Here is a 23073-nt window from a genome sequence, read left to right as displayed (position 1 = left end):
TTATAAGTATAAATATATGTTTTTATATATATATATATTATATATATATATATATATATATATATATATATACATATTGTTGTTGTATGATTTTATTTTTATTGCTCTTTTGTTGGTACTGACTGCTTCTATTGTCCTCATGTTTGTAGTCAGTAATATAATCTCTTAGATTACACATTTTTGGTAAACGTAATCTGATTACTTTTGGATTACATTTAGATTACATTTGTGCTAACCCTTATTTGATATCACATATAATGAATTAGCCTAATCTTGTGCTATTTTGACAGATAAAAAAATATATATATATTCCTAAAATATATTTAATTCACCAACAAGAGCCACAATAGCTTCTTTTTCAAGTGCGATGTATGGAAAGTTAATACTTAAAAAAATACTAACACTAATGTACCTTGCTGTTAGTGTGTTTGCTAGTAACACTGAATAAAACAAAATCACATCTTGTGATTTTAAAGCATATTACTTAGAATTAAGTAAATTTAGAAAACAGCTACATTACAAAAAACAATATTGAAAAACATTAAATTAACAGCAATATCCCTGCTAGGTCAAATATAAAAAAAAAAATAAAAAAAATAAAAAAAAAACACTAGAAGTGTATATGACTGTATCAATGAAAAACATCAAACAATAGCTACATTGCAAACATGAATTCTGAAAAAGACTAAATTCACACAGAAATGACATTTCTATCCATCTCAAAACATTTTAAGTGCATAGTAACAATGAGGGAAAGACACAAACCGATGTAGTACACATGCCAGACCAGCCATGTGGCGCTGTAATTCTGCCGTCGTAGAGACACATTAAGAACGGAGGGGAAAACATGGACTATGCGCATAAACCTTGCGCTCGGTATACAAACGAACATGGAACAATACATTTATTAATTTGTGTTAATGTTAGTTAAAAAAAGACAATCGTTCAGTGTTTGTTAATGTTTTTGTTGCTGTTACGTGACGTAGCGGTGTTTGACTAGGGGCGAGACGTGGGCTGATGACGTCATCGTTTCAGAAAAATATACGGATTTGTGGTCCACATGAAAAACGCAAAGGCGGCTTTTTCGAATTTATCCACTCTGGGGACCCAGTTTAAAAAATATCGGTTTCACTCTCCCAAAACGCCCGAGATCTGTGAGTGGACGAAACAACTATACGATACAAAATGTATGCGTATACAGTGAAACGCGTCTCCGTGTGGATGGGGCCTTGAAGTGCATAAGGTAGTAGCAATGAAGAAAAATGAAATGAAATCCAGCAATAACTTTGCTAGGTCAAAGATTTCCGTGGACAGCAAATTAATCCGTGGTAGGGCAGATCTTACACTGCACAGAGACATTTCCCGGGACTTCTTTAAAAATGAAATCATGTCTGTACATCCAGGATTAAAGGCTGCTTTACCCGCTATTTTCCATTATCTTTTTTGCAGATTTCTTCTGGAGCGCGATTCTGACATCCCTCCCCCTCTCCACCGGAAAAACTTGAAGAATCACGAAACGTATATAAGCTGGCAGGTTTATTAGGAAAAAATATAAACGTTAAAGAAAAAAAAGGAAATTTAGGAGAATCAATTAATTGTGAAACAACTTATTACCATTGGGTAAATACTATGTTAATCATGTAATCCATAAAAAAGTAACTGTAGTCTGATTACGAGTATTTTTTAAAAAGTAGTTTACTCTAATTACAAGTACTTGAGATTTGGAATCTGATTACGTAATCCAGATTACATGTAATCCGTTACTACCCAGATCTGCATATAAGCAACATGGGGCTAGTTGGGTTAGTGAATGAACAGACAAGCTATGGACAGATGATATATGTCAAGGATCTATATATGGATATATTGGACTGATGAATCAGTCAGGGGGAAGAGTCAGTACCGGTGACTGGAAGCGTGAGAAGCTGTGGAGGTATGGTGGGATCGTGATGACATTCGGCTGCCCGAGAAATTGCCTGATGTCTCTGTTCCGTGTCGTACTACTCGCTCCGTTGCTGGGACATTCTTAGATATATACTGCAATAAAAAGAGTAGCATGAGATTGTGCCGTTTTCACACTTGTGTCCTAACCTGAATACATTTGAAGAATTCTTAGTCATCAATTTGAGCACCACAGGAAACAGTTTATCACAAATATGTAATTCAATAACTTAGCATGTTTACATCTGAACTGCAGTAACATTCAGAAGAAAACCACACTGCAGTTCAATAATGTGAACCCTATTCAGAAAACACTGGACTTTAAGAGCTTTTTGTCCACACGTTTTTTTTTTATAAACAGAGTTTTTCCTTCTTCCATTTAAAAAAAAAAAAAATCTCCGTCCACATGAAAATGTAAATGCATGCTATGATGCACTGTCAAGGGCATGCCAAACCAACAGGTGGTGATATAATCTCAACCGTAAAGCCATGTTGGCCAATCAGAAACCTGAAAAAGTTTCCAGTAGGCGGAGATAACATCGCTGGCTCTGACATCACAAGCCAAAAACGCCGGGTTTTTGAAAATCTTCACCCTGGCGGGCGTTTTCAAAAATGTTTGATTTCAATATGCAAAAGATATATCAGCATACAGGAAATGAGAGGCAGGCAAACTCACATCCACCATGGGGATTTCCTCAGGGCCGGGGCCGGGATGGTTGGGTCCGTTGGCCAGCATGCGGTTCGGATGCTCCGCACACATGTTCTGGTGCAGGTGGTTATGCATCTTCTTCCTTTGTTTCCTGAAGAAAGATCCAATCTGAAATCTGATCTGATTTATACCATGACAGCAAATACTCTAATATTTAAAAAAGGAAATGACCAAGTATCTACAGATCCTGCTGATCAATAGTGAAACATACAAAAGTTACTTTGATTTGGTATAGATTAGGGTACAGATTCATAGGGTAATGCATCCTTGCTGAATAAAATTATTAATCTGATTTTAAAAAATTATACTGACCTCAAACTATGATATAGTGATATAAATGTCTCACAAAGCAAACTTTGCTTATCCCACCCAAAGGGTGCAGGTTTTTTTTTTTTTTTTTTTTGGAATGGTTTTTAATTTAATGTGTGAATGTGCACAGTTCTTGCTGGCAATCACTAGAGTTCCTGGGGCTTACTTGGTTTTGCAGTATGCCACTACACACACGATGCCAACCACCAGCAGTGCCACGCAGATGCCCGTTATCGTCAGCACACGTTTTTGGTATAGCTCCTCAGCCTCTGAATGAACGAGAGCCATGGACAAGCACACATATACACAGACGCACACACAGAGACAAACACACATGTACATGACAACCATTGAACACAAACACACACATACATACAAAACACACAACCACTGCATTAGTGGCAGCCTTTAAACCATGTGAAACTAACTCATTCAGCCTAAAACACTTTCTAACTTCAGTCTACATTTCATATTATAGTTATAGTCAAATTTATATGTAAAGTACACAGTCATATTTATCACTTCTAAGCAGATTTACTTAGTCAAAGCGACAGTACACCCAAAATGAATATTCTGTCATTATTTACTAACCCACATGTTGCTCTGCAAACTTCTTCAGTGGAATGAAAAAGGAGATGTTTAAAGCTCAAGTCCAAGCTATAAATCCATATAATGAAAATGAATGGAGCCTGGGGCTGTCAAGCAAGTTTTCCGGTGAATAATAATATCTGAATTTATCTTTTGACTTCAGGAGACTTGGAAAATAGTGCTCAAGACATATGAATGACTTTATGATGCTTTCATGGTGCTTTTTTTGTGGGCCTTTTTAGAACTTGACAGCCCCAGTCCCCATTCACTTCCACTGTATGGAAGAAAGCAGCTTGGAGCCCAATATGCAAATGTAACATATGTACATTATATTAAACTTACATATAGGAACATATATTGTATATGATAAGTAAATATAAAGATAGACATGCATTTTAAAAAATTAATATATGTTGTTTTAAATCTGCATTAATAAATAAAATGTACTGTTGACATATATGGTTGATACATATAATAATATAATAGTATTAACATATGTATGCAAATTTCACCAAGGGGATATTATATATGCGTTAATTTTATATCTCCATCTACCCAAAGAGTGTTTGTATGTGAAAATTATGTATCACCTTATAGGTAACAAATATGGAAATATAATATCATATATCTTGATACAGGGCAATATATATCATATATTTATTTCCATAGGACATTCTGCCAAACATCTCATTTTGTGTTCCACAGGAAAAAAATGTTAAAAAAGAAATCAAACATGTTTAGAATGACTTGAGGGTGATTAAATGATGACAGGATTGTCATTTTTTGGGTGAATTCTCTCTTTAAATCTAAAAACTTTATTTTTAATGGGCACTGGGGTGCATAAGAGGTCATTCTAAAAACACATTTCAGCTTGCTGATATCAGGTGCTCGGCAGCATGGGAAGGGCACAGCTGTGGTGCTTTCTCTGTCTGCCAGGGTTTCACATAAAGCGCATTATGCTGAAACAGTGGGAGAACTTTTGGCTACCTTCAGGACCGAAACCATCCGTGTGCAACACTGGAAACTCAAATTCTTTGGCTAGAAGTGTTTATAAAATGAAATCTCCGCCCCTCTTAAAGCCCATTACATGCATTATTCTATATAAAAAATCCTGTGACGTCTGAAGACAGAGCAGTCTGAGCTTATAAGTCTTGCATAAAGCATGCCTGTAAAATAGAGTTAAAAGACAAACTGCATTATAAGAGCTCTTTGGAGAGGGTTGTTCATTTAAAACCAGATTAAATCTTCACAAGCAGTTTTGAGATATTTATTATTACAACTAAATGTGTTTTAAAATCAACATGAAATCAAAACTAACCCATTTACTTTCTTAATGCACATTCCCTGTCTTATTGCGAATGATTCATCAGTGTGTATTATTGTGAATTAAAAAACCATGTTTATATACAATATATATATAATTATTAAATTATTTCATTAAAACTTTTCAAGTTCACATTTAATTTCCTTTTATATATATTTTTTATTGAACATACTTTTTTTTAATCACACACACACACACACACACACATATATTTAAATATATAAATATACACACACACACACACACACACTGTGTTTAAATAAATATATTTATTTTTTTTTATTTCATTAAAAATCTTTTCAAGTTCACATTTAATTTCTTGTTTCACTCTGAACTTTCTGAGTTCAAATTAAAAAGGTTTAATGCCATTTTCACGTTGATTTTAAAACTGATTAGGGGGTTTGGCAAACAGGAAACCAAGGCTTTGATGAGACAGGTTTTATGAAGACCATCTATACAGATTGCCTTGAACACATATTTTTATATCTGGGTCTGATTTTTGAAAATGAGAATATTCAAAAACATCCTCTGGAGTGCTGAATGTGGGCAGCAACAGAGGAAGCATACAGAACATGAAGGGAGGGAACGAAAAAACGGACGGGAGGAAGGAGAGAAGAGAATTGAGGGCCAAACAGTAGGGGGATGAGTGTGTAATAAAAGAGAAACGCAGGGGGGAGGGAGGGGGGTGGTTGAGTCAGACACTGATATTGCATTGCATGCTTGTTACAGGAAACAGAGATCAGAGTACAAAAAGAGAGAGAGAAAACAGAGAGCGAGATGTACCCAGACCAAAGGGCTAATGTACTCTAGTGGTGCAGACAGGAAGAGAGGAGAAGAGATGGGCAACAACTCATTTTACCCCTCACTCGGCTCCCTGACACATGTTGTATATGCAAATGAAAGTTTTTTGTTTTTTTTAATGCACTGCAAAAAATTCGGTTCTTAATCAGTATATTTGTTTTGTTTTCCAGGAAAAAAAAATAACTTACAAAAAAATTATTATCCTTAAAACAAGATAAATGTACTTAAGAGACACAATTACATGACAAAAATTTAAAAAAAAAAATTACAAAAAATAATTCTCTTATATGCTCCCTAATTCTCTCTAATGCTTTTATTATTATTATATCAATAATTCTATTTTAAATAAATTCTGTAACTTTTTTTTTCCTCAAAGAATCCTGATTTTTTTTTTTTTATATCAAAGAATCCTGATTTTTTTTTTTTTTTAATATTAATCAGCATAACCATAATCGAGCAGATAATCATCATATATAAAATAATTTCTGAAGGATCATGTGACACTGTAGAATGGAGTAATGATACTGAAAACACAGGAATAAATTACATTTTAAAATATATTCAAATAAAAAAAAGTTACTTTAATAAATAATAATACTTCACAATATAAGTGTTTTAACTTTTGATCAAATAAATGCAACATATATATAAATTATTTCATACAATTATTTTTTTTTCTATTAAAAATAGTAATGGTCCAATGAGACAAATGATTGTTAATTCGTTCAAGATATATTCTCTAAAAAGAGAAGCGGCCTTATTATCCAATGCATAATTTTTTCTTCTCAAGTATTTTCTTTTAAATTTATTTTGATTTATGTTTGAGTATTTTACTGGAAAACATGTCAAAAACACTGGTTAATTTAATTAATTTTTTATTTTTTTGCAGTGTGAAGAATTACAAACTATTCTAGACATCTTATTTCTCTAACAAGTTAACCTCTTAAGACCCCTGTGGGGCTCATTTGAGGACATACATTTACATTTTTGTGAATGAGACTGTACATGCCACAGTTTTAAATCTGGATGTCCTGTACAGAGCACATTCAGGGCTTTTCAGATATACTAAATGATTGGATGTTTCACTATGACCACTCCCTCTCCTTGCTCTTCAAAAATGTCTGAAATTAATTTAGTGAAACTCTTATGAAATATAATAATAATTTGTAATTATCATTTAAATCTGTCTAATTTTTAAATTGTGTGTCATAAATCAACATCTTAGGAAAATGTTATTGGGTTTTAAATCAAAATTTGACTTTCTGTTACGAAATAGGACGTTGATTTCATACATGTCCTCATATGAGGACACCGGGGCTTAAAGCATGTTTATTAAGCATTTTGGGAGCAAAACTCGTTGCAATGGCGCATTTTACACACTTTTTGCAGAAAGAAAAAATGCATATCGAATCATTCGGTTAAACATAGTTGAGAATCATCTTTATACAAAGTTTGGTAAATCTTGAAAACTAAAAATGTATTGGTGATTTAAAAAATAATTTGTTTTGTTTTGCCTATGCATGTTCATCCATGTCTTTTTTTTTTCTAAAGAAAATTGAGTCCCGATGTCCTCTAACGAGGTAATAGCGTAACTTATGAATAGAATGCCATTTTATTTATTTTTTTTTATTTTTTTTTACATTATTTTTAATTCTCTAAACTATGTAAAGGCATGAAAAAATTTTTTTTTCCTAAAACTTTTTCTCAGGTCTTAAGAGGTTAATAATGTGTTTGAATTTGAAAATTTATTACAGCAACAAGCCATGGGAGGCTGTAGTAAAATCACTGTCATGCCTCGCCTTGCATGGTTTATCACTTTTATGTATTTTGATAAAAAGCACATTTTGAATTGCTACATGATTTGCTAATTTCTAATAATATCACAACTTGGTATATGATTATAGAATTCAAATTATATATGTTTACAGAATGGGAAATATAAGTTTTATACTATAAATATAGATCTACCTGCCTGATGTGTTTCATTCTTATATTCCTAAAAATGAGTGTCGCTTGTCAGAGCTGAAAAAGTGAATCAGAAGCTGGGAATGTATTTTGCTTGTTCAAATACTAGGACCAGAGAAAATAGAACAAGACAAGTCCTTGTGTGAGTATGCTTAAACTATGTCATCAAATTATGTCATGAACCTTAAAAACTAAAGAATCAAACAAATAATAACTTCATACCCATGATTTCAATTCCAAGATGCTCTGCCAATGCAGAAAGTTGACATAGTAAAAAAAAAAGAAAAGAAAAAGGAAACAGGTTTCAGGTAAAAATGTCCACTTGTTCAGATAGAGGCGGTTCACTAGAATGCAATCAGTGGTGTTGTTTGGTTGGTTTTTTGTTTGAGACATTGAGGTGAGTGGCTGTACGTTCCCGTAACAGACAGACAATGCAGACACACACTGGCCAACTCCATATTCCCCATAAGACAGAAACCAAACCAACAAAAATACCAACAAACAAACAAACAACACACCTTTCTTGTTCATCGCATGTAAGCAAGCATACAAAAATGCATGCAGACATAGACAGCCACACTTACTGCCATATTTACTAGACCTCATTTCTGGTTTAAGGTTAAGAAAAAAGAAAAAAAAAAACATTAAACAGAAAAGAACAATGTACAACAAAAAAAGACTCGAGTACAGATGAATGTAGACATACATCTAGTGATTTACAGTTATTGCAAAACGACGAACAGATGGCTTTTGTTTAGTCACAATATTACACTTTCATGTATTTTTTTTAACTTCCACTTCAAATGTGCATAATAACACATCTTGAGCTATGGCATGCATGATACTGGCAATACTGAGGGCTCCTCTAGTTAACTACCACTGTTCGGAAAGCAGCGATTCTAGAGGTTAAAGGTTAGAGGTTAAGGGGTCATGCATCATGCCTCAGGCTCAGAACGCTGTTAAAGATCATACAAAACAACAGCATCAATATTACTTAACAACCAGGCTTGACAGAAATGGCATTCCAGGTTCAGTGCAAGTTAAGATATACCAAAAGCATCTGTGAAAATGTTCTCATCATACAGTCAAAATAAGCAGAAATTACGCTTGCAGTAATGCACTTATGATGCTATTATGGAGGATTTGAAAGCAGAAATATGTGTGACCATATTGCTTTTGTCTGCATAACCACTGAACAGATTTTATATATATACACACAACACACACCACACACACATACATACAAATATATATAATATATATATATATATATATATATATATATATTACATATAAATTGTCATGATGAAGCAAATGACATTCACAGACGCATCAGTGTGATTTTAAATATAAAAAATAAAAATATAATAATAATAGTCTGCAAGGTCACAATAAATTGATCAAAAGTGTCAGTAAAGACATTTATAATGTTACAAAAAATCAAGTCAACATTTTAGAACGATTTCTGAAAAATCACTTGACTTTCAAATACATTAAAAAAATTTACTGACCACAAACTTTTGAACCGTAGTGCATATTGTCCTTGTCTTGCTTTTTTTCACATCATAAGTGCAGTACTGTCCATGCATTTTTTTTTGAGTAGTTTATATGGTATATATTTTTTTGTGGACACAGATGCCATCAATGAGCTTAACTTGTACTTAACCCAGAACAATCTTTTAAATGATAAATGAGTGCCTGTAAAACATGTCATGAATCTGTCTGATGGACTAATTATTATATTTTTTGTTGAATCTAACTCTGTTCTATGGGGACATAATCTATATGTTAACATGCATTATTGTATCATTTGCACTATATTTACATTTTTCTCCACTTTTCTTTATCCTTTGGGAAGATCTCTTTTTAATAATATATCAATGCCACTAAATTGTTCACATCAATGAATGTCACAACTTAATAAACCAATTATAAACCCTTTGAAATGGACAAACAGAGGCAGACACGTACATGCGCACACACATCATAGCCAACATGCAGCTTCAGAGCAGACAGACAGACAAACAGACAGGAAGAAGAAATGGACATACTGTAGAAACCGGCCATAACGGAGGTTTGACAGCGTTCACCGGTATAGTCATTTGGACACCTGATGGAGGGAAACAAACCCGCAGAGGGAGAAGGAAGGAAACGAGAGGGAAGGGGTGGTAGAGAGACATGAGGAGGAAGAGAGAGAGTGTGTGTGAGGAGAGAGAGAGAGAGAGAGAGAGAGAGAGAGAGAGACGAGAACATGCAGTTAGAACAACAGAGAACAACCCCAGTGAGCTGTTCCACCTGATGATGTCATCGCTGTGATGTCACATCCTGCAGCCATGCTGAACGACTTTGAACCTGAGAAAATAGGGTCCATGTCATTTCAAGCCATTTTTTTTTAGGATGGGTCTAAAAATATTGTTTTAATGATATAGAACTGATTCATTTATACAGTTCAATTGGATGGCAATTCCTCAAGGGGGCGCTTACCTGCCTCAAAAACTCAGTCCTGCATTGTGCCACAATTAAATATTATAATTATTTTATATATATATCTTACGGGAGACATATGTACATACAAAAATATGCTTATTTATAAACTTTTTAAATGTATTTATTATTTTTAATTTGTTTTTGAAAAATTATATATTATATGTATATGTATATTTATTAAAATGTAAATATTTTTATTCAAAATTGTAAATAAAAAAGACTATTATTTCAGTCTTTTCTATAAAATGTCATTGTTAATTCAAAATGTGTTACTTGCTGTTTCTTTGTAAAATTTACTAGCAATTTTAAAAAGTGAAAAGTGAAAATTGTTTCACCACTATTTTTTTTCAGTGTATGAATTCTGAAATCTTTTGAAAACTATTGAATATATAATTTATTGTTATCACAAATTACTGGTCAAAACAGTCCATTCCTTTTAAGTAATGCCTGGATGATAATGAGAGTTTAATAGGCACTGAAATCTCAGTAATATCATATTACGATAATAACATGTGATATGCACATTCATATTTATATTTCTCGTACACAATAGGTAACTGTTCGTCCTCAGTTGGATTTAATCGTTCTGTGAGATTTGCCACTTACAGTCAGAGGAGGAGTTGAAAAAAGGAGACATGAAGTCAGACACTTTCTGCTTCTCCTGTGTTTGCATATATATATATATATATTTTTTTTTTTCACAGATGAAGTGGATTAGCTGCAATATTTGTCAAATACACAGATATTTCAGACGTTTTCATGTAGCAACAGTTTAAGGCAAGTTCACACCAAGGACAATAATATAATGATAAAAATATAGTTTTAAAAATTATTGTGAATGTTAAGAAAAGAATAGTGAATCCCATCACAACGAAAACAGCACAGAGGATGATATTATTTGAATCACTTTTTTCCAACTGATGAATGACAAAAACACTGACAGCCAATCAGAATCCATCCTGCTTTAAAGACCTCCAGCATTTAAAGTGTCAGAAAAACAAAAACTCTATAGTAAAGTTATCTTTATAGTTTATTGTTCTTGGTCCAACATAAGCCTATTGCTCTAAGTCAGACATATCTATTGCTCTTCCCATGCAATCCTAAACCTGACCAATGTGACAAAAAAATGACCAGAAAGATTAAAAGTCATTGCAAAAAGGGCTTGGAAAATTTAAATTATTTCCAGGAAAAGTGTCCACGATCCATTTGTTTTGCAGATGCCACTTTGATTTTGCTTGACTACTTTGTGAATCTATGCAATAAAATTCATCATGCATTTTAAGACACATGCCATAGGTGTACAAATACTCTATGGGGCCACTGTAGATCAAACATAATCAAACCTAATCTGAAGCTTTACAGCTTTTGCTTCCTCATAAAATTGCCAATCAGTTCCACGTTCTGTGATCTCTCTATAGATCTAACAATTAATGAGGAGAACATCCTAGGACAAACAGGGGCAAAATGAAGTCTCTAAAAAGCTTCATAATGGTGCCAAAAGCTTCGTCTAGCCACTAAGACGGGTCTTTCATGAGTGTATAATACTGAGGGTATTTGTAGAGAGTTCAATGTTACTGGGGAATCAACGTTCAATCAATTTACTAATGCAGAGGTCATTGGGACAGGCTGCATTTCATTTGCCTCAAACGGAGCTTACAAGTAACACTAACAACAAGTACACACAACACAAACACAAAAAACACACACACACACACATCCAACATAATACTATATCTATATATCGATGTAATGTATCACACACTCATACACATACACCACACACCTCATCACACACACACACACACTCACACACACAAAAACACACACACACCAACATATTTCCCTTATATATATATATATATCTATTATATATATATACAATATCGACTTATAGATTTACAATATATATAGATATTCAAATAAGATTGAAGTCCTGATTCATTATATTTACCCTCCCCCCTTAACTGTAGTTCCCACCATGATATACTGTTACCAAGAATATAAAACATCTTATTATTGTGATAAAAGATTTTGGTCATTACCGCCCACCTGTACTGTGAAGGAAAGCTGCTTGAGTGCTGTTGAAGATAAACTTAAGGCATGTAAGTGAATCACTGTGTCAAGCAAAGCCAGAGCAACACACACTATTTTCCAAATCAGTCCGGTGCTTCCCTGAGGGCTATTAACCCTTCTAGCTGCTTCAGACGCTCTGCACTTTTCTGTAAATTTAAAGAGATTGACTCGACGAGTCCACAGTTAAAGGATGACATCTCCCCAAAGGGTTTGAGCTTTAAACAGCTTTAATGGCTTGTTTCTCTTCCTTTAAAAAATTGGCGCATACACCATAAATCTGCACTGGCCCTGTCCGAATGGCTGATAAGAACAGAGCATTGTGTCCATGGTATCACAGGGGAGCAGTAACTCAGCATGTGCTATTGATAACACGGCTGTATACATCCCAGAGCTGACAGATGACACGGCAAACCCTGTCCCCTTCCTCCAGGCCCTCAGACACACTGTCATTTCTCTGGCTCTCTCCTAGACTAGGAGTATTTAATTAAAGCTCCCCTGAGTAGCCTAAATGTCTTTTCCAGCAAAGGCCCAACAATAATAAACTACAAAACACCGTTTCATGAGCCAATATGTTATAGCGCTGGGTGCCATTAAGAAATTAATGGAATTTCTTTTAAATGCCCAAATTTGAATTGAAGCAGCAAATAATAATGCAGAGCTGTATTCTGAATTTGAATTTAAAGGAAGTTAAAACTAAAAACAGAATACACATAATTTAACTCTCTTTCACTGTAATAATATATCTTATTTTATTAGCAAGGATTACCCATAACATGTTATGATACACACAACTACCAGAGGTGGTAACCGATTTGCTCTGATGCAGTTTCTGTAATTAAAATAAGCTAAAATAAAACAAAATATAAATATTACACCGAAAGTCTTAAAATTAAATGAAACTTAATTTAATAATTTAAATAAATATGTTTAAATTCAAGTACTACAATGACTTAACCTGAAAATAAAATAAGTTTAAAGCTATGCTAAAAAACTAATACAACTAAAAAAGCTCATAACAATAGTACTACACCCTTAAACTAAAATGCAAATGAAAAACTGAAAATATAAAAAGAAAGCTAATTCAAATATTAATAAGTACTATAATAGTAAAAAACATAGTAATAGTAAAAACACTGCTGCGATGGTAGGAAAAATCCTTATGCAATTGTGAATTGTGTTTAATTTTAGTTTAAGTATTTTAAATAGTATTAATCTGAATTATCTAGATTAAAATTTCAATTTGACAGCCCTATTTGGAGTCTGGTGATGTCAAAACCAATGTGTAGTAAAAAAAATAAGCCCATAAACCAAGATATTAAAATAAAGTTAAGGGTTTGTCAAAGTGAGGTAAGATAAAATGAATGCGTTTCGAATGTGTGTAAAGTACTTGCAGGACAGCTGATTTATTTACCATGTATGAAATAACGGTCTCCCACCGTTAACGCAGTATGTCTTCTCAGTTTCATTGCACTTCCTGGCGTGACTTGAGCCCGGAGACAATTGTAGTGGTTACCTATAGAAACTAAAGACATACAGAACACAGCACACAGAAAGTCAGAGATGAGCATCATACATTAGTGACAAATGTTCTCAGGGGCTGTGTTGAGAATGCTAGCATACTAGTATACTGCACAGTACACTCTCAGGAAAAAAAGGTACAAAGCTGTCACCTGGGGTGGTACCCCTCGGGTACAAAAGCCTAAAAAGGTAACATCTTTTTACCTTATTTACCCCCAAATGGTATGTAGTACCTTAAAGGTACTTTTACTGTACTTCCTACTAATTTCTCAATAAATAGCCCATGTGAAACAGAATGCAGCAATGATTAACACTTCAACTGTAGTATGCTACATTGTTGCGGGCCACATTACACGTCAATACTATAGTAATTTAATGAGTGGCATCCAGTTTGCGTTTGATAAAAATGTCCTGAGTTCTTATACATAACACGTAAAATCTACAGTGGCTACAGGCGTTCATAGTTGTGGACAACGCTCCTCTAAGTTTTGTTACAAGCTTGTTCACACAATTGGGCCATAAAAAAGTGATAATGCCCTTAATGCATGAAAATTCTCACATATAGCCCCTGAAAAAAAAACTCAGTTCATATTGCTTTCAGTTCCAGGGAACACGAGCACATGGAAGGTTGACGGGCGAAGGTTGTATTATGTGAATACCCATTTCCACCATAGTGTGCAGTGATTGTTATTATACTAAAACTAAAACTAAACCTCTGCAACATGTTAAATAATAATAAGTAAGAAAATAAAATTTTAGATAAAAAACTAAAAATGTAAAAACTTCAAGCTGTAGTACTAAAATTGTTATAATCAAAACTAAAATTCTATTAAAATTAAAAGTTAAATAGAAAAAAAAACTCAACCAGTAAAAAACAAACAAAAAAAAAATCAACAAAAACACTAAATTAAAATTGAGACTGAAAACATAAAAATAAAAGCAGATTAAAAAACAACAACAACATATTAGTATTGAAATAAATAGCAAATGTTGTCGGTATATAAAGAAAATTAGTAAGTAGTAGACCATTCGGAAGACCTCAAACATTAATATGAAACACTTGGATAAACTGGATTTGAAAAGTGGAGCAGAGGCAAAACAAACAATCATTTTATCAACCTGGACAACAGAATTTTGTTAAAAAGTTATTAATAGATATTTTCCATCTTCAGAGTAACTTGAAAGAAACCATGTTTATCATGCCTTTATTCACTCTCATGTAGTTGTTCCAAACACATATCCACTGTCCTTTATTACACGAAGCGTTCAAGCTTCAATAAAGACACTAAGGACTAAATTTATTGAAATAGGTAATTTGGATGAACTCCTCATTTAACATCAGTGTCTCAGAATTATCCCGTTTTCAAGCACTGCTAAATATTAATCCAATATGGTTAACAGAACTAAACTTTCAGTCACACACGTACACACAATGTTCCACAAAACAGTGTATCATTCTGTATAGTTAAACCAGAGTGAGAGACACGCTGCCAAATACACACGGCAGATGGGAGGATGTTCTCGCAGGCATCGCTGCTCACAGCCACGCCAAGGGTTCAGATTTTCTGCAGTGTTGTCAGAGTCACGCAGAATCAAGCTGTGTACTGCAAACACCAGCACATCACATCTGGATCTCTCCAGCCAGAGACACGGGGAATCCGTGATTCAAACATCTGCCCGGACATAGAGCCAGACGAAGATAGTCAGAGAGAAACAGTCAAGAGTGACAGATATAAAGAGAGAGAGGGAGAACCACTAGCACGCCCTGCACAGCAATGCTTATCTTTAAAAAACAGTAGGTGGAAGCTGCATGCAGTAAGCACTAAATAATAACACCTAATGTATAATGTTGTCACATTACAGCACACTACATGGTTCATTCTGGCCCTCAGGCCAACCCTCAGGCCATCCAAGATGAAGATGGAGTTTTGTTTCCTTATCGGAACAGACATTACATCACTTGATCACCAATGGATCATCTGCTAGCGAATGCGCCTGCTGTCGAATGAGTCGAAACAGCTGATAGAAAACATCACAATACTCAAAGTAACTTAACACACAACTCCAGTCCTATCATTAACGTCTTTGTGAAGTGAACAAGCTGTGTGCAAACCAATCCAGAAATTAAGGCATTTTTAACTTTAAAACTGCTGTTTTCTGCCACAAATACATAATCTAGTATCCATGCTTCCTTAAGTGAAAGTTCATCCCCCGTTTTTTCTCTCACATAAAAATCCGCCAACATAATTGCATAGAACTGTTTTGACTGTTTTTGCTTGTAAACAGTGCGGGATTTGTGCATTTATCTCTCCTGATTCAGACAAGATGACTTTTTCACTGGAGAAAGCAATATGGTTAGAGGACTCGTATTGTTGTTGGAAGCAATGATTTGAAGTTAAAATGATGCTTAAATGACTGAAATGGTCTTAATGATGATGGTCTTAAACACACTTTTTTGCTGCACGAGATGTTAATCGATGGATTGGAGTCGTGTGGATTACTTGTGGATTATTGTGATATTTTTAGCAGCTGTTTGGTCTCTCATTCTGATGGCACCCGTCCACTGCAGAGGACCATTGGTGAGCAAGTGATGTACATTTCGTAGGGTGGAAAAATTTTCATTTTTTGCATGAAATAAAGACATCCTGTTATGGAAATAAGCATGGCTATTTTGCAGTTTTAATCCAAGTTTGAGTAAAATGGTCTTAATTTGGAAGTTTGATCCAATAATGAGTCAAGAAAGAGATGTTAAACATTTTTGCTGTAATAAAAGTCAAGCACACTGCGTTATTGCAGAGAGTCTCAAACTTGAACTGACGTCATATGCTTTGGGTGCACTTTTATGAGCTGATGCTGATTGGACTGTCACGATCACGAACTCCTTCCCTGCCCGTCGTCACAGATCAGGGAGCAGCCTGCAACACTCCGTGTCCTGTGGAGAATGGACCAACTCTGATGACAAACTCCATTGGCAAACCGACCAAAACCAATGTTACTACGTTACGCCCCCCCCCCCGTTTAACCCTTTTTTACCACAGGAAAGTCTTTGAATAATTATGGAAATAGGAATTATACACTCTGAACACATTTACTGATGTGCTGTGTAAGTATTTACAGTCGCTTTTCCCTGATAATTTCACACCCATAAAAAATCCATGCCCCTCTTCCAACATCTCTGCTTCCTTTAGTTTGAGAACCTCGCCATTGTGGGATGCAGTATTGAACACAGTGTGCTCTGATGAATACTGCACATAGTGGCAAATGTAGTTAGGTCTGTGTTGATTTCTAACCAGATAAAGGTGAACATTTCCAGGGAAACCTCAGAATTTTTTTGTTATAATTTCTTGTAATTAAAAAAAAGAAAAAGAACCTGTACTTAAAGACAATAATGCTGCGCAAAGGGATCGTAAATAACAAATTTAAAAACAAAAATAAAGGCTTTACACATTCAGTGGATTTTTGCAGTTACAGATAGATGGGGTGGATGGATGGATAGAAATAGTCTGACTGTAGATTGAATGTGTGTATGTGAGAGTAACACATATGGTGTGTGCAGACAGAGCTGGGGTGTGTTGAGTGTTTCTAGATTAATATGGACTGACTGAATCTCTTGCTTTTATTGTACTTCCACCTCCCAGACACCAGTGGTGCTGGGAACAAATGCGTGTGTGTCTGTGCTTGTGTATTAGTCCCAAACCTGTAGTGTTTCTTTTTCTCTTGTGTACTAATTAGTGACGTCAAAGTGAGCCAACAAAATGTTTTAGTGCCATAAAATGCCACGTCTGATCTGATGTGTAGAGTTTTAATTTCACATCAGAGTAAATCTGGCTCCTCACAGCTCATGCAGAGATCTTACTACACAGTTATTATCACAACATGACATGTCTTCATGTTGAAAAATAAATGCACTCTCAGAAAAAATGGTACAGAAGCTATAACTGTGACGGTACACTTTTGTACCTTATTTACCCCTGAAAAATGCATTAGCCTTTTTGTGACAGCTTCTGTATCCTTTTTTTCCTGCGAGTGTTTGGAAGTTGACAAAATATTGTGGTTTATAATATATCTACAAATAATTAATTAATTTGCATGAAGTAGATGAGTAGACTGGCCAAGGATTGGTAACTTGCTGAAGTGCAGAAGTTATAAAATTTATTAATAATTATTAAATTTTAGATTTTTAGACTTTCTTTGTTTTTGTATATCATAAATCCGGTGTCATAGTTTTCAATGGTAAATATAAGTTTGCTTGGTCATTCATGTGCACGTAACCCAAAATTACAATAATTATGATTACTCTTCCTGGGAAATTCCTACTTGTGAGTTTGTTAGTCAAAATTTTAATGTCAGAAGAAAATAGAGAAAAAAGAGAAATAACTTCTTCAGCACATCGATTTTTTAGCAATACTGCAACAAAATTAAAAGCAAAGGAAGCACATTAGGGTTGCCCTAGAGAACTGTGTGAAATATAGTTTTGTTGCATAAGGCTGTCTGTTCTTAAACCAGCAAGCTTTTCACTATTCGTCATCAACAACAAACTAAACTCCACATCCAATATTCCATCACAATGAAAATGTATTATAATTATGAACTTTATGAGGTTGTGGTGTTAAATACAGTTTTTTAAGGCTAGTCCTAGGATCCAGGGCATAAAAAGTAAACTTGAAGTGACTCTACAGTTCTACATGCATTATATTCATCTCAATGATTAGCCTTCATGTCTAAAAGACAATATATGGATGTAATTATGTGTCAGGTATAAAGCAGACACAACTTTGGTGAAGCTGCATGGAGTGATCTAGAACTGGATAGCCCACCACCTGAGCCCTGATTTCATAACGAGCTAATTAACTAATTAACATGCACACACAAACACACAGCACTACAAAGAGAGAGAGAACAGAGGGGCATAAAGTGAGAAGGAGAGATGTTTCCGAGCACACAATAGCCCAATCTTTAAAGGTCACACATCACTCCAACAGAGGAAATGGACAGAAGCAGGCAGAGCGAATATAACATTCAACCTTACATCTGTCTCAAGCATACCAGTATGTCCTTTTCTCTACAGTGACAGCATGTGTGCAATCGAGCCACTATGTTGCTAGCCTGTAACTGTTTCCTGTAAGAGACGCACAGTGGTCAACCCCTGTTCGCACTTTGCATCTCAGTCAAATCTGAGGACAATGTTTGTAATATTGGAGATATTTGTAGGCTCAATCTATTTAGCTTAAATCATTAATTCTAAGCATTGGGGAATGCACAATATAATGTTTAAATTTAAAACCACATTTAGAATCTCTAATAAAGATTTCTTTAAAAAATCAGATTCAGCAGTTACAAGCAGCAATTGATCCTGAAAAAACAAACAAACAAACAAAAAAAAAACATTAATTGCCATTGGACTGAATGTACACAGTGAAGCGTTACAACAAGAGAAAGAGATTTGTATATTTTTGGTAGAGATAAGTGGTGCTTGCCTGTTCCAGCCAGGCTTGTGTGGCACTTTTAAAATTCCAATTCAGTCCAATTTCAGTTGGTTTTGAATTAGGAAGAAAAAAGGGATGCGGAACTGCAATGTGAATTTGAATAAATATATAATTAAAATTATTTGACATTCATACTTGAGAAAAAAATAATAATAAAATGCCTTCAAGCTTGGAAGATTGAAGATTTATAGCCTGATAGATAGATAGATAGATAGATAGATAGATAGATAGATAGATAGATAGATAGATAGATAGATAGACAAATTACAGATATAGATGAGGTATACAAAACATGAAAATATTTTAACATGTAAATTGGCAAAAATCAACATGCACCTTTGTTTTCTAATCGATTTCTTGGACAGTCCAATGTTTTCTGCAGTGTGGGACTGTGTGTGTGTTTGTGGACCATAACAGCATATGCTTTCCTCCACAGGGGGAGATGGTAAGTTTATCCAATCATGACTGAAAGACAATAATGTTGATCAGGTGCTGCACTGGCAGTGCATCTGTTCTCCGCTTTAAATAGATCCAGAGAGAGGCTTTTAAAGACTGCACATATTTCCCTCCGTCCCGTAGTCTATCCTAGTGGGGCAGGATATTTAGCTCCATTATCCTTGGGCTCTGAGCCGATGGATGGATGCGGACAGGCAGGAGAACATGATTCACGCCCCAGAGAGGGGGGTCACGGGGAAGGCTCTGTAAGTCACACAGGGGGCCTGTACGGGGCATCTGATCCACTCTACTCAACCAGGTGCCGATCAATGACATTGAACCACTTACAGGGCACTCCCTATTCAGACGACATTCACAGGCATGTCCACCACAAGAGTAATCACACGCAGAAACACGCACATGCACATGCTGCAGAAATGCATGTGGTGGGAGGAGGTGGAGGGGAAGCAGGATGGATGGGAGAGACAGGCTAATGAAGAGAAGAGTGAATAGAAGCAGGATAGAGGACAATGTGGGGGGGAATTTGAAGGAGACAGATTATCAGGAAGGCTGACGGGAAAGAGAGAAAAAGGGGGGTTAAAAAAGATGGTATGTTTGTACTACAAAGTGTTTCTAAAAGGAAGCACTGTGTATACTGCACATTTGCATTTACATTCATTAATTCAAGTTATATAAGTATATATATATATAATAATATATGATATATATATATACACACACATAATATAGCAGGATAATTTTTTGGCTAAATAGTAAAAAAAGTTTCTAATGGGTGTGAAGGTCAAACTAGAAAGTTGTTCCTGCATTTACAAATATGAACGAATACTGCTTCCCACAATGCTTTGCACTCTTGATCTTCCTTTACAGTGTTTTTGAATGAAACTGAACAGCTTTTTTTCCTTCATTATTTATAGTATAGTTACACTTCTTCATTAACAACAACAAAAACAGCAAATTAGCCATATTTTATTCCCAAGATTGTAAATAGATGGTACTCACTGAATTAAAGCAAATTTTAAAATGGGTTTATTATGATTTTGTATTGTTTATGTATAATTAAATGGATAGTTGTGTATTATTTTTGTAGTAAAATTCATCCGGTGGACCCCTGAAACCCCATCTTGCCAGGGGTGAATAACTCCTTTAAACGTGCACTGAAGTCATGTGACAATGTAGCATACACTTTGCACTATTTAACATTGTGTATAGCATCTATTCACAAACTATTTGTAAGCAGTAGACAATATACAGAACATACTGTGCAGTGAACACAGGCAGAAGTTGACAGATGCTGGGCAGGGGTGGATGGCAGAGCAGCGTGTGCAGGAGTGTGTTTTATGTCTGCATTTGCGTCAGACTCATTAAGCTGAAGGGAGCAGAGCTGAGCTCTGGACGATGGACTCATTCCTCATTTATCTCAACAGTAACACTGGATCCAGAATCATCAATTTAACATGACCTGTGTCCATGTGCCTTTGTGAGATGCACTCATTCATACAAATATGTGTATCAGCACTATACAAAACCTGCAATGCATTTTATTTCCATTATATATTTTTCGGCACTTCTATTGAGATTTGACTGGATAGTGACTGTTAGGCTGTAAAATTGTTAGTTTATATTGCTCTCAGACTGTCTATTATTTCAGAGACAGAAGAAGTGATTGTATTGTGATAAGATTATGATTAAGATCATAATCAAAACAAGCATTTTATCTAGGAATTTAATTTAATTTCATTTTTTTAAGTCTGTGGAGTGGACAAAATTATCAGTGAACAACAATTTAAGTTTGTGCACACAAATCAAAAGACTTGGAATATAGAATATGAACCATATGGACCATTTATAGCAGCATGAACATTCTGCCTCACACCTCCAAATGTGTCTCCTTTAGAAGAAACAACATGAGGGTGAGTAAATAATGACAGAACTTTCATTTTTGGGTGCACTGTTCTTTTAAGAGCACAAACAGTGTCAATGGTAGCCGCTGTGTGTGTTTGTATTTTGCATCAAGTAGGCTACACTTGGCTCTTGTATCTGACAGGCTCTTGGCATTGCAGATGAAGAATTCAGCGGCCAGAGTCCAGATGGGTCTCATTTGTCACACACAAACATATACAACACAAGATGATATACACAAAGCTCCTCCTAAAACACCCGTCTTCAAGGACGTTCTGCTTTAGCCAGCGAAGTTCTTGACCTGTGTTAAGAATCACACAGGCACACACCTTTACTCTATATGCTCTCAAATACTGCAGAGATTTACCCTGGTGACCCCCCATATGGCCACTAGAGCAGTGGTTCTCAATTCCAGTCCTTGCGTAACACCGCTCTGCACATTTTGTATGTATCTCTTATCACTTCAGATGTTTGTTCTATTCGACCGTAAGTTCCCTGCAAAGTGGACATCACAAGATATTCCACCGTAATTCCAGTTCGAAGGGAGCAACAATTCATGTTCAAAGGGCATTAAAGTGTGTGAGACGTGAATTTATTTAAAGAGGAATATTATGTCACACTTCCCACTTCTCTAGTAAGTTTTCATCTGTGTGTGAAGACACTGCAGACCGTGGTGTGTGCACAAATCCGTGAATGAATCTTCAATGGACTTCCTGTGTGCAGGGCTAATATGTAGGGAGCACAGAAACACTGTGTAGTTGACACTGTGCATGGAGCTCTCTTCTTACGAGCTGATGATCTGAATCAGGTGTGTTAAATACGAGAGACATGCAAAATATGCAAGTGGTGGTACGCAAGGACTGGAATTGAGAACCACTGCACTAGAGCATCTCTCTCGCTCTCTTTCTTTGTCTCTCGGGTGTCTGTGCTGTTATATATAGCTGATATCTGTGCACTTATGGACGGAAATGCTCGCTGTTCCTGGAGTGCAGAATCTAGCAAAATGACACAGTTTATCTTCATTAGGCACAGAGAGTTATCTGCAGATATCCACCGAACAGACACACTTTCTCAGACAAAAAATTTCCTCATTGACTCCCCAAACTCTAGACAATTATACAGCATATGTAAGTAAACCTTTTCTCTTTATCTCTCACAAACATATCCTGAAAGGACCTTTTTACCTTTCACAGAGTCTTAACTACAAAATAGAGCTCAGATTATTAAATAAAGCAAATAACCCTCAGAACATAGGAACAAACACAAACACACACAACGTATATGCAGTCTGGGACATAAATTCCTTCCTTCCTTCCCTCCCTCCCCCCTTCCTTCCTTCTACTTTGTTTGGTCTTCCAAAAGAGGACACAACTAGAGTAATCTCGCAGTGGTTAAGTTTTATTTACAACACTGTTCCAGAAAAGTTCAACCCAAATATCGGGTTGTGTGCAATGCATTTTATGGAGGGAACGTTTCCTGAACCTGGTAAGGGGGTAACATTTCCGTCACACACTTGA

The 23073-nt window shown here is 35.3% G+C and overlaps 1 protein-coding gene and 1 pseudogene across 1 annotated transcript in view; one reads left to right on the top strand and one right to left on the bottom strand.

The window, feature by feature from the left end:
* The window catches only part of LOC109066939 (sorting nexin-25), an 825452-nt gene that overhangs the window by 168041 nt on the left and 634338 nt on the right, over positions 1 to 23073 (top strand). The window lies entirely within an intron of this gene.
* Positions 1 to 23073, bottom strand: part of LOC122134660 — a 60633-nt pseudogene that overhangs the window by 4085 nt on the left and 33475 nt on the right.

This window comes from Cyprinus carpio, chromosome A14 (assembly GCF_018340385.1).
Source record: "Cyprinus carpio isolate SPL01 chromosome A14, ASM1834038v1, whole genome shotgun sequence".
NCBI lineage: Eukaryota > Metazoa > Chordata > Actinopteri > Cypriniformes > Cyprinidae > Cyprinus > Cyprinus carpio.
The sequence above is the reverse complement of the archived record's forward strand: the minus strand, read 5'-3'. Positions and strand labels throughout refer to the sequence as shown.